At 40.4% G+C, this 15,976-nt stretch overlaps 1 pseudogene; it reads right to left on the bottom strand.

The window, feature by feature from the left end:
* Window positions 1-6,710: 6,710 nt before the first annotated feature.
* On the bottom strand, window positions 6,711-6,840 carry LOC125401887 (U2 spliceosomal RNA; annotated as a pseudogene).
* Between the last annotated feature and the right edge of the window lie 9,136 nt (window positions 6,841-15,976).

Raw genomic sequence — 15,976 nt, 5'->3', positions numbered from 1 at the left:
AGCTTTCCATCAACACTATTTAAGTGTTTGTAGCAGGACCTCTTAAAGAGCTGTGGGGTTTTGCAGCTAAAGCTGAGTCAGAAAGCCTCTCTTAGATGAAAGCGCTTGCTTACCTCTAGCAAGCAGAGCAGAACCGAGAAATTGCTGCTACCAAGAAAACATGCTTTACTCTATTCTTTCCCAAGCTTTCTCAGGCTTTCTGTGGATGCAGTTATCCACATGAGTGCCATTCTGGAACATGAGGGAGTGGCTTGTTGATTGGGGCCATTCTGTAACATGAGACCCTGCTTAGGTTTCTGTCCTACCCAGTTCCTACAGTCGTTTATCCCCAAAGAAAACCACACAGATGTCTCCAGAAGATTATAACCTGATTGTCCCATTAGCTTAGGCTTTGTATTAGTTCTTATAACATATATTAACCCATTATTCTAGTATATTTTAGCCACATGGCTCTGTACCTTTTTCAGTGGGGCAGGTCACATCTTCCTTCTTCTGTGATCTGGGCAGGACTGGCAGAAGAGGAATGGTCTTCCTTCTTGCTAGAATTCTCCTGTTCTTATTGTCCTACCTCTACTTCCTGTCTGGTTTTCCTGGCCTATATTTCCTACCTGGCTATTGACCAAATAGCATTTATTTAAAACATGATTGACAGAATGCAGACAATTCTCCCACACCAAAGGTGATCGTAAGAATATCAGCCAACACAGGTAGCCAGTTCTGTACAATCTCTGGAAATAAAAGCACTCTCACTGATGGCTCCTATAACTACTCTACAAATATTAGGAAAGATAAAAGCAACCATGCTCATCTAAGAGCTGGTCTAGCACTGTAAGCTAGGTGTTGACATTCTGTTAAATACAATATTACATGGCATCAAAGTAAGTAAGAGCCACTCTAGGACCAGCACACATAAAATAGCATGTAGATACAAATGGCCACACTTCCTGTCTGTGTATGAGTGACTTTATCAATGAAATCTCAGCATTTGCCTCAGGCTACCTGCATCTACATAGATTCATCTACCTGATTTCTCTATGATTTCATTTTTGAGATGGAATGTTTTTCGGAGAACCAATCGTGGGATTTTCCTCTACTTTCTGACAGCTTCCAATCCAGAGGGCAGGTTTGTTTCCTTAAACACTGTCTCAAAGCACCCCACATAACTCTAAATACTATAGAATTTCCCTGATTGACATGTGCCAGAGTTCCTGATTTCTGTAGGTTCTTCCTCATTGTCAGTAACAAACCCAGTTTATTCAGCTGTAGACATCTTCTAGCTGGTCTGGCAGAAGGGTGGTGATAGTAGCAATAATGAGGTCTACCACTTCCTGGGTACTTACCAAATGCTTCTCAGAACTGCTCCTAAGTAATTAACTCATGCTAGCATACTCATTTTCCCCAGTGTTTTAATACAGGCCTAACTTACTATCATTGTGATATTTGAGGAAACTGAGCTTTACAAAGTTTTTTTTTAATTACTGAAGTTGGTTATTAAACAATGGAGGCAGTTTCTTCCTTATCTATCATCACTTCTTATTAAGTCCTCTCAAGCACCTACACTCCCAAGTTTTGAACGAAAAGGAATCTTAAAAAGTATATGAAGATTGTGGAGTCACCACAGTGTGTAACGAGCGTGACTCAGGAAAGATCTGAGAGTCCACCAACAGTGGTCTGTTTATGCAAGGGTCTTATAGAGAAAGCAAACGGTTTATCATAGCCCTTGACCTCAAGGAACTAACAAGATAATCGAAAAGACAGAACATAAACACACAAAATTTAAATAACAATAAAAGCTGCACTGTAAGAGACATTTAAACAGAATGATACATGATTCAGTATGATTCACTGTCAAATGAAGTGTGCAGATGGTACTGGGGCGAGACCACTTCAGGTTACATGCTTAGCTCACATTCTCTAAGCAACCCAAAACCACAGACAGGAAATCCACCCAGAGAGTTGCTTTCCCGGGGGAAAAAAGGAACAAAATCTACTTGGGGAGGGCAGAAACAATTTAATGAAATGATATTTGTAGAATATAATAAAATAGCTTTACATTTCCTCAGTTTTACCCATTGTTGAGGAGTTATAACCCTGTAGCTGAAAAGATACCTCGTGGTCATTTTCAATAAATTCACATCATAAATTCTTGGGCAAAGTACAATATAGAGTTTATTCTATCCAGAAGGTGTTGAGTGTGTCCCCATTCATCCACACCACTGTGGGCCACACACAGGTCGGTGTCACTGCACTCTGGTGACACAGAAAAACATTTAATAACCATGACAGGTTTAACATTCCATAAGGACTGTCAGCCACAAGAAGGTTGAGGTTGCTTCTGGGAGGAGCAAAACGAGAACATAATCAAACTGTTCAGTTTAGTGTCTCATAGAATCTTCTAGCACTTTCAGAGCAGAAGAGATGAGGCTCAGACACTTCTCGTGACTAACAGAATATATACATCTGAACAAAGGCTTTGATGTCACTTGGACAGGGTTCCATGGTGTAATGCTTGAAAGAACTCAGAATATCTACAACATAAAACAGATTATCAGAACATACTATTATTGTCATTATTATTAATCAGTACTGTCACTAAGAAGCTCCCTAGCATAGCCTCCCTGAATACAAAGAAACTGAACTGGAGATATGTGTACCTTGTGTTACGAATTCACTGAATTTCATTATTTAACCATCTTTCTATTATTTATGGGCTCATGAAGTTGGACTACCTGAATCTGACTCCCAATTTCATGTGGGAATTTCCTTAACTTGTCCCTGTCTCAATTTATTCATAAAAGCAGAGGGAGAAATAATGGGTCCTATATCTTCTCACTATTATGGGAGCAACAAAGATGTTATATACAGAACCATAGAAAGTGCCTGGCATACTGCTGACTCCCCATGAGTGCAACTGTTTATCACCACCAGTTATTATCACTATCATGGTTATAGTTGGTGTTATCATCATCATGATCATAGTCGTCATTGTGGTCATCATCATTATGCCCATCACCAGTATCAGGCACATCCCAGACTTTGCTTTTTATCCCAGGACTCTCAGGCACCATCATATCTAACATGCCCCAGGGTGCTGAACTTCCTAAGACTGAATTCCAGAACATGTGTTTTTGGACCCTATGGTATAGTCTATAAGTCACTCCTATCTCCTGACAAGCATCCTGTGTTTGTTGATGGGAGTGAGTGATTTATCCCTTCAGAGGATGAACAGGGGAGGGAAGGAAAGCTACCAGGGCCCACTGAACTTGAAATCACAGCTGCAACCTAAGGCTGAGTGATTGGGAGAAAATGATTTATCTCACCTTTCACGTCCAGAGTTAATGCTAGACCCTCTTTCCTAGGGATGACGTTAGTTCTGCAATGACCGGTGTAGATTTAGCAGCTGTGCATATTATGTGTTCCAGCCAGTGGCAAGCATGTAAGTGTTAGAGATGCCTATGATTCCATTTGCAAAAGAAATAACCAAAGACAACTGCATAGTACCACGATACCATCCTAGAGTCTGCAGAACGTTCTTTTATCCTTTCTCATCAAACATACTCATCTTGAGTTCAAACTGTAGAAGAAAGCCCAGCTACACAGAAATACCACAGATATGCTGTATACAAAGGACATGGTATGGGGTCAAGACACCTGCCCCTTGGTCTTTCCTTCTATGGCTCCGATTTCACATCTTGGAGATGAAAATTAGGCAAGAGTGTACATAAAGAAAGTTCTAGCTATAGTCCTTTATGATCCAATCACAGAGTAAGGAAAATGCCAGTGGCAATTACTAGGTTTCTTGTGAAAAAATATCCAGCCATTGTGTTCTCACCTGGGCTCACAGGAATCAGAACTCTAGTGGATAACGACATCAGAATTATATATATATATATATACACAATTATGCACATTTATACATTATATACATGTGTAGGTCATTGATCTATCCACTGCAGTATATGGAATGCTATATAAAAACATATATGTGTACATACACATGTATGTATGTATGTATGTGTGTGTGTGTGTATGTATGTATGTATGTATGTCCCCACACACATGTATATCCACTGCCATGAACAGCAGGGAGACTGACTTGGTGCAGTGATTAGAACAGGAGAAGGCAAGTGAGAAAACGGAAGGGAGGCCCATGCCTGCTCAGGTAGATGAACTTAGAAGAACATGTTGGACTCACTAAGCACTTAACCCATTAAGATTACTGAAGATGCCAAGGGGAAATATTTATGGGCACTTTTTAACATAGCCTATAAAACAGGAGGCTGATTTGAGCATAAATTATCTACCACATCATTCTTTAACCTCTCAATCTTTCTCTAAAGGCTTGAGAGGCCGCTTATTAAAGCAAAGTGGGTGTTTAAGCACCGCACGCACCTAGGCTGGTTTATAAACATTTGGAGGAGCAGAAACCAGGAGAGGGGCCGGTTTTCTAAGCAAAAAGAGTCTGGAAATATGACTTAAACACTGTAGAGTATGTATTATGTCTTTGTCTCAATTCAGCTTTTTAGACTAGCCTCATTTTTCTAGATAAATCTTTCCAGGTAGTACCAAGAAGGCATGATGAGGCATTAAAGTTGTATCATGTTACCAGAGGTCTCTGGGAAGCCAATTGCCTCTCTTCAGGCTCTACTAGAACCTGGAGTTAGACTCTCTCTAGAGCAACCTGAATCTCAGGGGCTCCAAAGAGCCCATCTCTGTGACTTAAAGCCCGTCTGTCATCTTGTGACACTGGTCCACCCCTGGATCAAGGGAGGATTGCCAGTGGCACCGCTGAAGGGAACAGCACTGGGCTCCTCAAATAAAACCAAGGTGATTTTAGTGGGGAAGGGGACCATATGCTGCTCAGGCTTAAACAATGCATGTTCCCCCCTCAAAAAATCTTAAAAGTAATAAATGTTTTTTTCTTAATGGACTGGATACATGCTGTTCTGATTATATGTCGGTTATGCCTTACTCAGTATATGACCTGATTTGTTTTCTCTTCTTCCCTTGTATATTCCTCTGGACTCTTCTCGTGTGTATAATCGAGTACACACTTGTCTCACACACACAGCGTCTTAAAGGTCATGGAGAATTAGATGACAAATATCAGTGGAAAACATGAAGAGCTTTCGTCATTGTTTAATTTACTGAAAGCAAAGCTCCACCTAAGAGCTCTCCTGCCTCCTGCCAACAGCGACAACAGAACAGTCAGACTCCCTAGGCAAACATTCCTGAGACCTTCTGCAGCTGTCACCAGAGCGGGACTGAGGCAGCTCAAGGAATTTAATCACTGGGAAAATATTCTCTCAGTTTTTTTTTTCAGATTCCCTCCAAGAGGAGTCTTTGTGTTTGCTCTTTTCTGAACTCCCATTATCCAACATGACGGTTACATAACGGGTACGTGATAAACATTTATTAAATGAATTCATGAATGAATCACTTCATTTTGAGAATGAGACTTTAGTCAAGACAGATTTTCTCAATTACTTCATTTGTCAAACTGTTTTTTGGAAGAGTATGATTAATATATATATACATATATACATATGTATACATATTACATTACCACATATAACATATATTAGTAGATAGTAATATGTACAGTAATATAGTATATACATTAGAAATTTACTTTGGCTTTTACCCCTTCCCATTGTTTATAAAACAGCAAGTCCCCTGTTTTTACACATATATACCAAAGTAAACTGGCCAGAAAGTGGTTGAATGATTTTATTCACAAACTGAATTTCTAGGATCTCTAGATGCTGAAATGACCAGTGCCATTGAAGATGCCTGTGGTATAGGGATGCAAAAGAGTGAAAACCAAATTAAAGGTCCTGACTACGTTGACTTTAATCAGCTACTATTAATGAGTAGTAGATTTGGAATCAAAATAAATTAATACCTCTAAGGCCAGATATAAGAAAACAGCAATGAATGAAGAGTAACAAAGAAAATTTAACTCGTTTTCCAAAATATTAAAAAGGGTTTATTATTCTTTGAAATTTTAGAGACAGAAATGTGAGCTTAATTCATTACCATGTGTCATCCTCAACCAGAGTGTCACCCATTACATAAAACTGTGAAAGACTAGAAAATTTTAACAAACTCTTCTCAAATTTAATATTATTTTTTTAAAAGGAAGTGTGAGCCATGAGCAACAAATTATGAAACCTGACTAAGAGCAGGGGGCTGTTGATCTGTTACTATAGTAACAATGGCCTCAAACCTGAGCAGCATAGGGACACCTATCTCAGAAAACTTACAAGCATTTTGAGTCAATAATATGGTAGGGCTTTCTTGGCTCTTCTTACCCACATCCAGGACTTTGGTTGGCTTAGATAAATTCAAATAGCTGTGGGTGACAGGGAAATAAAATGGGAACTGGAATCATTAAGGAGCTTCCGTGTTCATAGATTAAAGCACAGGATGTCATGACTTAAAGGTGATCTCAGCTAGGACTGATCAGAAACCATACACAGGGCCTTTCCATGGGTGTGGGGCCTCCTCATAGCACAGTGGTTTCAAGGTAAGCTATCAGAATTCAGAGCAGGGATGTTATTCTACTGTGCCCATTCTAAGGTACATGATTACCTCATATGACCCTAAGTTCAGAAACTGTGGGACCAGACCTCTGTTGGGATTTACTAACAAAGTCACAAGTCCACCCAGATCCAAGATTGACAAATCTTTATCTTTTGGCAGGAGCAGTGAGGTATTTACAATCATGCCCTGACTTTTCTATATTATGGAATTAAGATTTATACAGAATTTTTCAGAAAAGTAAACTGATAAGAACAGATACTACACTTGATCTTAGCCAAAAGGCTGAGAAGCGATCAGAAAAGTAAAGTAAAATAAAAAAGAAGAATAAAATCAGCATTTAACCTTGGTTCTTATGTGATTTTTGACTGCCATTTGAGATTTGGGAAGTGTACCAGCTGTGATAGAAGACACAGAAATAATAAGACATGCTCTCTCTTCTACTTTCAGGAAACATAGTTTAAGAATAGGAAGTTGTAGAGGGGTTCTTTATAACAATTACTTTCTCTAACATCTTAGACAAATGACTACCTTTTCCTGCTTAAATGGGTGAAACACAGGCTTTTGGCAGCTAATGCTGTATGGTAAGAAGTTTCATGTTTATTTAACCTTCAGTTAAAAAAATATCTATGAGAGATGTGTTATGTTGGGTTTACATTTTCTACTTGCAACCGAACCTCTGAGATGTTAAGTTCTTTGTCTAAGATCACACAGCCAAGAAGTGAAGGAGCTGGGAAGCAAATTCAGTACGACTAATGTCAAGATTTGAGCTTTAGTCCATCGACTCCGTTCTCCTGGTCTTTGTGCCAGATTTCAAAGGCTCGGGAACCCAGTCCCCCCCCACCCCCAGACAATCCTTTTGGATCACTACGTATTTCTAGGTAACTGATATCAGGATATGTGTGGGTGAATATGTCTTGGCTTGTCACCGATGCAAGATGAATGTGGAAGGTACTGGCAGCTTTACCCTAGCAACATTATAACATCCTTACCTCATTCTAAATCTGAGTAGAAATGGTTCCGGTATCAAGTAATAGACACGAAAACTCAGACAGACTTAAAAAATAATCAGAAACTGAGAGAAAGGAAATGCTTTGGGAACACTGGGTTCTACATCTCCATAAATAATCTTGGTCCTCTTTTACCTCTTTGCTTAATTTTTTTGTTTGTTTTAATTTAATACTGAGGCTGGAAGGGAATTATGTTAGCAGGTTTCAAAGCAGACAATGACAACATCAAGAGAAAAAACGTAGGCCATTTTCTTTACTTTCCTGTCTTAAGAGTAAATAAACCTTCCCTAGAAACTTCCTCACGTTAAATTTCATAGGATGGGGACTCATGGCCTTCTGGAACCAATGATAGGTAAGGAGTATGGTGTTTGTTTAGGTGAGTCAGGCCCACACTAGCAGCTGAGATGGTTCAGAATCACTGGTTCTGTAAGAAGGAAGGGACCTGAGTGGTGAGATGACTGCCATAGGATCCACTCCCCTCTTCTGTGTTCCCACCTGGAGCAGCATTGCACCATCTTTACTTCTTAGAATGGTAATTCTCTCCCATCTGTCTTCTGATTAACTGAGGGAGGCAGATTCTAAGATGGTAAAACTCAGTACAAATGAGGAAGTAAATTCTTAATTATGGGAATGAAATGCTCAGTTTTAGACAGAGTAAATAGTATTTATAGACAAGCAAAGGTAAAATTATGCAAAAATTCTCAAACCATATTTCACAGAATATTAATTGGTGTGCACGTAATGTATTAGGTAGATAAAGTGGGAAGGAGAGTTTCTGTGATTTAAAATGTTCTAAAATGTCTAAATGTCTACTCACTCATTCTCCATCTTGTGGAGGCTCTGTGAAAGTTAGTGTGTTAAAGCTCAGAACTCTGTAATATTTGGGGGTGCTCTTGGCTTCCCTCTACAACATGGAAATAAAACCCTATTGCTTCAGACACTACATACTGAGTCATAAAATACAAAGTAATCACTCCTTTCTGCCTGTGAACCCTTCAAGCTGGAATAATGACCTGTCTGGCAAGAAAAGCCTACAGATGCCATAGTGGCATGAACATCATGGGAATAACCAACTACTTTCTGATTGGATTTAAGGCCCATTTTGCAAGAGAAGCACATGCCTGGTACCATTACCAGCCCAAGAACCTATGGTTAGACAGAGCATAGGCCCTGGGGGAGAGCATATCACTGCTATTCTGCTAAATGGACATAGTATTAAAGCAACTCCTAATGATTTATCATTATTCCCACAGCTACATTTACCTCATCAAATAAGCTTCTCTTTACAGTAGATGGTGATTAACAGTTGATGGTAACTCACAGCTGATCAAGGTGTAAGAATAAGAGACAGCAGAATGTTCAGCCCTAAATGGGACATCTATATCAAAGCCCTGATTCCAAGGCTCAGGGACCCTTATCAAAGAGAGGGTGAAAAATCTGTGAGATCCAGAGGTGGAGAGGGACTAAACTAAATTGTTTTCTGGACACAGCTGGGGAGCTGCACATATAAACTCACAATGGTTGCAACGGCATGCATAAGTCTTGCATAAGCTCAAATCAGGCAAACCTAACATGGAGAAGGGAGCTGAACAGAAAAATCCTAACTCTAGCTAAGGATCTTTTGGGAACTGACAGTTGCTGGAAGAGGCAGAGTTGTTTTCTTTAAGGCTGTGCCCCCTCCTTGGCAGGTCAACCATGCTCTAGCAGATGGTTATATACCCAAAACTGTACAGACAGCACAAATTGGATTCAATGGGTTTAAGGAATTTGAATGCAAATTTGGATGAGTAGAGAGGTGGGGATGAAATTAGCAGAAATTGGAAGGAAACGAATATGTTAAAAATACATTATATGAAATTCTCAAAGAATTAATTAAAACTAGAATTATAATACCTTCAATGGAAAAAAATCCTAGAAATCCTGCAGTACAGCAATCTGCTATCTAATTCAATGTATCCAAAACTTTTTCTTGAAATACACCTAAGCAGAGTTATAAATTTTTATAGAACATGTATATTATTACATTTGGAAATATAAAATATATGATAGTATATCTTGGTTTGTGACATGGGAATTTAAAATTCTTTGATGAGTATTATTTTAAAGATATTGGGTATTACAGTTGTAAAATAAATATTATCAAAAGACTTATTCTTGGGGTCCAACTCAACTCAAATATCTGTACCCAAGTTAACTATGATGTGTAAGATACCCATCCATCCATCCATCCATGAACTTGGTCAGTTCTGGAAGCGGAGTGGATTTGGGGATACTGAAGAAACCTGCTTGGGGCTTTAGGCATATCAACACTAAAGTAGAATATCTGAAGATGGAGATCCCTACTTCCAGAACTTAGGTAATTCAAGTTTGAGTTCAAAGCCAAGAGCAGGATGTTCCAAGAGGCTGACCCAAGGAAGGACAGTTTCTAGAGGTAAAGTTTGAAATGAGATTTCATTTGTGAAGCAGCAAATGTCAGAGGAAACAACATGTCTAGAGGTGATCTGTAACATGTAGAGTTTAGTTACCTATAAGGTTTCCAATGTACTGAAGCATCATATTCACTGGTGACAGCTGGGGACAAGAGTGCGCTATGACACTATTTCTATGTGCCAATGAAACTTGGATATGTTGCTCAGCAGAGAATGGGGAAGACCCTTATTTTTCTCCATTGACTGTGTCCATACACATCTAGTTCTTGTTCTCCATTCTGACATCTCTGCTATTGCCAGGGAACCAAGCCCATCAGAACCTTCAGCATCACGAGGAAGATGTGATCAAAGCTAACTCGACCAGGACACACACTCTGTGTGGCCATCATGATTAATTTAGTCTAGGCAAATACTCTAAACTAGTCCAAGAACAACTTTCTGGATTTTTCTGGGAACATTGGGCCAAAAATACTTATCTTTTTACCCCATGTCTAGGGAAATACTGTGAAACCTGGAAGCTTCTGGTAGGAAGAATATTAAAAGGTACAGTGTTAGGATTGAAATATTATAACCAAAGGTCAATTATAAAAGCAGAGAGAAACAGGGACCTCAGTGACTCAGTCTGAGCTGCAAGATCTATCTTTACCTGAAGCAAATTCTTACTCTGATTTTTTCCAGTGTGTAAACGAACAGTCACCTTATTGTTTAGGGAAGGTGGGGTCAAATTTTTACAATTTTAACCAAAATTTATTTGCAATATAAAGAGTCCAATTTCTCATTAAAGCAGCTGTGTATTGACTTGATTACAGTAGCTCTGGGAGAGGGACTATGGGCTAGAGGTTCTCTAGGTGCAAACCAAAGCAGTGCTTGCTGTGGCCTAGAACTAATTACCTTGCAAATCTCTGATAAGTGAAGTAGAACCCTTCAAGAACGATTTGTTTGACCCTAACTTGATTACCCAATACCTAGTCACTCTGGGTGAAGCTTCCCAAAACACAACTGTAAAACAGAACCATGGCTAATTAAAAGGGATTTGTGTGTCTCAGCAGCCAAGACGGACTATTGGACGGGGGACGACATCCTAGATGAGGCTGCTACCAAGTCGCTCCCATCTAGGAATGCATCTTTTTGGCAACAGAAACCCATTGCTCACAAAAGTAGCAAATTTAACAGAAAACTGGCTACGCCATACACAACATGTTTCTTCCACAAAGTAAAAGGTATATTCCGAGAGAATTCTAATTAGGGTTTAAAAGTACTCAGTGTGTCACGGTACTTTTCTTTTAGGAAGGAGAGCAGAACAAGCACAGGCTTTAACTCCCAGGACTTCTCAGGGAGGTACAGATGAAGGGTCACCAAACCTGGCTTATGTCCATGCTTTATAAATAAAGGTTTATTTAAACAGAGCCACACCTGTAGCAGACTGCTTTAATCCCTTCACTCGGGAAGCTGGAGCAAGAAGATTGAGAATTGATCTGATTTTAATAAAAGAATCATCAAGTAATGCTGAACCCAGCCATGCCCAGTACCACAGGTATCTATGGTGGCTTCTGCCATATAATAGGAACCTTAGCAGGAAATTGAATCAGAATGCATTTTAGTATCACTTTTAAAGACATTCGTTTATTTTCGGCAACCACAGCATGCCATGGAACCATTAAGTAGTTATGAAAAAGGTTGGAAGGCCCAGGAAACCTTCACTACTGTCTGGACTTCACAGAAAGCTTTCAGATACCTGCTCTTAGACGGCGGGTACCTTGGAGGTAGAAGCACATGATTTTCACCTCTGTATTATAATCGTGACTATAAATTGCATGCTGTCTCTATCATTGTGCACCTGTGTGCATTGCTTTTCATCCTAAACAATAAGTTATTTGTTCTTGTCTTGACTTTTAGTGATCTCAGAGAGGGAAAGCAAGTTTTTTGAGGTTGCACAGTCCTAGACCTGGGAGGGAGACCCAGATCCAGCCCTCTGACTCAAAGCCCATACTCATAGCCAGTGTGATTCTATATGTTCCCTATTCACATTTCATCAGGGATACTTAATATTTTGCTTTGAGCAGAAATGGGATCAGAGTACCATTTAGGGTCATTTTTGAAGTCGTTTGTTTATTTTATTGGAACCCAGCATGCCATTGACCTTCTAAGAAACATTCTTCTAGTCAAATGGCCACGAAAGACTCAGGGAAAACCGGAAAGAAGGAGATAATTCCATCCACGAGGAAGGAATGGTTCCTTTTCATCCCCAACAGACCGGTCACTCTGCTTCCACCTCCCATGGGAAGCAGTGACAAACCAAGGAAGGAGCAAAGGGAACTGTTGTTCTATTGGCGGTATACTTGACTTGGGAAAAGGAGAGAAGACAAGCCCATCATGTCAGACAGGGCCATTTCCATTTTATTGCTATGTCATGACTGGAATGACCCAAAGCAACAGAAACTCCCTCCTGCCCAAGCGTCTATGCAGAGGAAGGAAGGTGTTGTATGCCTAATGACTGAGTAGAAGCAGAAAGGTTGTCGCCTATGGACATCTGGCACAGACAGCAGAGTTATGTGGCTTTCTACAGGAACCTGTCCCTCTCCCTGTCCACTTTTCATCTCATAGGCGACACCGTTGCCTCTACTGATTCCAAGTCACCAAGGTAGAAAGCTGATGTGAATACTGCAAACAACATGAAGATTGATATTGCCATGGTGAGATGCAAATTGTGGGAACATGGTTTGCTTTTAACTAGAGGATATCATCCTTTAGAAATGAACAGTGCTCTGGGATGAAGGCCACAACACATTTGTGCAAATTCTTTTATGGAGACAGTGGAGACAGGTTTTCTCTGTATAACAGTCCTAGCTGTCCTGAAACTCACTTTGTAGACCAGGCTGGCCTCCAATTCACAGAGATTCATCTGTCTCTGCCTCCCAAGTGTTGAGATTAAAGGCATGTGCCACCACCACCTGGCTCATGGAAATTCTTAGTGGAAGCCTCCATTTTCTGTGCTCCACAGTCCCATTTCTAGAAAAAGCCTGCCCTGCCAGAAGCCACAGATAGCCTTTGCTAGGAAGTATGCAGAGTCATGTGAGCAATGAAGAGCCACAGCGGCCCCCTGAATAAGGGTCTCCAGGGCACCTAGAAAGAGGGGTACAGGAACAGTGACTCTGGGTATCTCAGTATTCCTGCCCGCCTCTGCTTTAAAACTCAGTCAGCATGTGGATATTTCAAATCATTCTACAAGGTGTCAGCGTTATGATGGAGGAACCCACAGAGACAGCTGACTTGAGCTTCTGGGAATGCATGAACCCTGGAGCCTGCATGGGACCAACCTAGGCCCTCTGCATGTGTGTGACAATCCTGTAGTCTAGTCTGTCTGTGGGGCTCCGCCATTTTAATATGCTCCCATGATCCTTCTAGTAACTGAAGTTCGTGAATGGCAGATAGTAGTACATCTAGTTGAATAAGGAATCTCGGTTTTTCCTGAGCAGGTCTATGGCATGAATGGTGCAGTTGGATGTCTAAGTGACAGCCTGTGCAGAAGCAGCTGGTCTAATGGGACGGAGGAGGAAGTAAAAATGTTCTCCCTGCTTCAAGACTGCATCCACCATAAAAGGTGATCATTTTCTGGCTTGAAGAAATGTCTCCCTGGTGGGGCACTGTTTATCCACGAGTCCACATCTGCTGGAAGAAGCTTCTTGTTCCAGTTTGCAGAAGGGCATTCTCAGGGCTGACAGTTCCTTACTTGAGAATTCTAATTTGTAAGGCCTATGAGTCAAGTATTGTGTGGTTAGCTCCTCCCACATCTCACTAGACAGTGCATTACACACTGGTAAAACTCAGCATTTCTAGAAGCAAATCTGAAAATAATAATACCATATTAATACTAGAGAAAGAAGACAGTTTTATCACTCAAATCACAGTAACCCCCTTTATTTCTTTCCTTTCTCGAATCTAGCAAAAATCACCACAACCTTCCAGTGCAGACCACAAATTGAACATACGGTCTGTGTGGGGGGCAGGATGAAACCCTTGTTCTGCCTTCCTGGTAGAAATAAAACTCTTTGGCAGCAATTCTTGGATTGTTTTCTTTGGAAATTGCATTCATGTGATTTTCAAGATGTTTCCCGGGCTTTGTTGAAATTTGATCCATTTAACAAGAAACACATAACTCAATTCACATTAGAATTCTCAGGGTTATTTAAGAATAATTATGAGATGTCCATGTGTGCTAGAAAAGCAATCCAGACTTCCTTAAGAATGGGAAGACAATTTGTCTGAGGTAATCTTCCTGATTGAGCAAGTTTGCTCAAGAGATGGCCCCCTGTCTTCCCTTGGAAAACAGTAGACAGATTTCATCAGTTTTACCCCCAAAGCCACTCTTGGAGGTGATTTATCATCTGCTAAGGGTGTCATGAACTTCTGTAGAAGTGACAGCATCTCACACACCTAACAAGAATAAGACCTGGGCTTAATGCTGAGATATTATGCTTGCCATTTGTCTAAAATACAGTTTTTTAGGGGGCCTTTTACTGGCTTACCTTGCTTTCACTTACACCCTCTGCTTTTCCTAAACCCAAGGGGCTACAACTAAATCAAACAAAGCCTCATAAATGTCTATCCCATTCATTCAACTCCCTAACACAGTCATGAAATTTCCTGAGTGTTTATGGACACCAGGACAACTAAGACAAAAATACAAAGGGAAGAGGGGAAGACATGTTCCAGCCTTTTGATGGCACCTCTGCTGTGGCCTAGCACAGCAGGAAATGCCAATTTTTCTCCAAGAGCCTCTATTTGTTCTTTTCTTAGCTGAGCCTCTTTTGTTTACTGGCAAGCAACCAATAATCATTGGAAGATGCAGGGGTGTCTCAAAACAAGATGGAGCTGGGATCTCAACGCCATTAGTTCAAAGGCTGCATTGGCTCCCCACCTCTCACGTTCGCTTCCCATATTTCACACACAGGCATCCATCAATTCTTATTTTATACAGTGAACACAGCATTCCTCAGCCAAAACCCCCTCTGTCTAAGAGGAAAATTTGGACTTGGTTTTCTTTATCCTAGGACCAAATCAGCAAGGAAAAAAAAGATGACCCGCGAGGATTCCAGGAAACTGCTCCTGGTCTGTCTATAGCTGAAGATAAAGTCAGGTTGAACCAATGTAGATTCAAGGAAATTGTCCCTGTGCCCTTATGAATTACAAGGAAGAAGAGTCCAGGGAGTACACGCTGGCAGGAACATATCTCCAGGACTCTTTCACGAGAATCTAAGAACAAAGAGTTTTGGTGTCATTGTGAGCCAGCTATAGTAGAAACCTGTTTTTTAAGAACTTCCTTATTAGTCTTTCCTTTTTCTTTCTTTCTTGAGAGGTGTGTATGGGGGTTCATGTGTCCATGCACACACATACAGAGGCTCGAGACCAACGTCAAGGGCCTCCCTCTGTTAGTCTCAACTTTTTCTTTTCAGAACAAGTCCCTCATTGAACCTGGAGCTCACTGATTTGTCTAGGCTAGCGAGCTAGTGAGTCCCCGAGGATTTTCCCGTATCTGTGTCCCAGTACTGGGACTATAGGCATACACCACCATGCTCAGCTTCTGTTCTATACCATTTTTGAATAGTCATTCTTCAGTCTTGCTTACATTCCTTCCAAGGATGGAGAACCTGATCTTGAGGTATCTGACGCTATTAGATGTCTTCCTCGGGGTATAGCAAAATTTCCTCCTGCAGTGTTCAAGTATAGATTTCAGTTCTAACTTTCAAAGTGCATATATTTTTGCATTTGGAGTGAGGGTTGGCTATAAATTGATTATATATATATAAATATAACATTTATGTTAAAGAACTTGAATATAGATTATAGAGAGAAAGATGGGGTGAGAGTTCAGAATATGAATTCTGGTCACAACCTCTGTTTCTAAATAACTAAGTCACTAACTGCACCCTTGTGGTGGTTTGAATAGGCATGGTCCCCATAGAGTCATGTGTTTGAATGTTTGGCCTATAGAGA

This window comes from Myodes glareolus, chromosome 9 (assembly GCF_982192425.1).
Source record: "Myodes glareolus chromosome 9, mMyoGla1.1, whole genome shotgun sequence".
Lineage (NCBI taxonomy): Eukaryota > Metazoa > Chordata > Mammalia > Rodentia > Cricetidae > Myodes > Myodes glareolus.
Note: the sequence above shows the minus strand (reverse complement) of the source record. Positions and strands in the feature narration are given on the sequence as shown.